We start from the raw sequence: 788 nt of genomic DNA, 5'->3' as shown, positions 1-788 counted from the left end.
AAAGGTATTTTTGATGTTTTGTTGCAGGTATGATGAATTATGGTCATTGAAGCAAAAAGATGCAAAAATGAGCGAATTTGGAGCGAAAAGGACCAAAATGTGAAGATTTGAAACCAAAATGTGAAGATTGGAACAACGGCGCCGATGGTGAGCCCAACGGCGCCGACGGCGAGAATTTCCCCAAACTCTAGCCAAATAACTCTAGCCAAATATTTTAGAAGGCCTGCCGACGGTGCCCTCGAGGCTGCCGATGACGAGATCGACAGTTATTTCAAAAGGTGCATTGAATGTGGACTATTTTTGGAGGGATGCTTAGGCAACTGCTTAGGCAACTCTTGGAAAATGGAAAAACTCTTCCACATCTTTAAAAGAAAATTTTGGCCCAAAATTGAGAAAGAGTTCAAGGAGTTGGAAAGTTAGAACAGTGTCCAAGAGTTCTAGTAGTGTGTAGAGAGTCTAATTTAGGGTTAGATTGTGAGGAATTCTTTGAGAGATTATAAGAGTGGAGAGAAAGTGAGAGATTTCTTCCTCCTTGCCGCTTCGAAGAAGAATTCTGTGTGCATTAAAGGAAGGAAGAGATTCAAAGGAACTTTGAGGAGTTTGCTTGGGGAGGAGTTAGAGATAAGTGTTATTTACTTGTTGTATTGTTGTAGTTTGTATGACTTTGCTTTTATATATGAATTCCGAGTTTTGTTGTCTTCCCCATGAGTTCTGAGTAGTTTTCTCTGTCTTTCTCCTTGTCTTGCGATTTTTGAAATGGTGATTTGAATTGGCGAATCCCTGAGAAT

The sequence above is a fragment of the Phalaenopsis equestris genome, unplaced genomic scaffold (assembly GCF_001263595.1).
Source record: "Phalaenopsis equestris unplaced genomic scaffold, ASM126359v1 Scaffold000769, whole genome shotgun sequence".
NCBI classification, from domain to species: domain Eukaryota; kingdom Viridiplantae; phylum Streptophyta; class Magnoliopsida; order Asparagales; family Orchidaceae; genus Phalaenopsis; species Phalaenopsis equestris.
Note: the sequence above shows the minus strand (reverse complement) of the source record.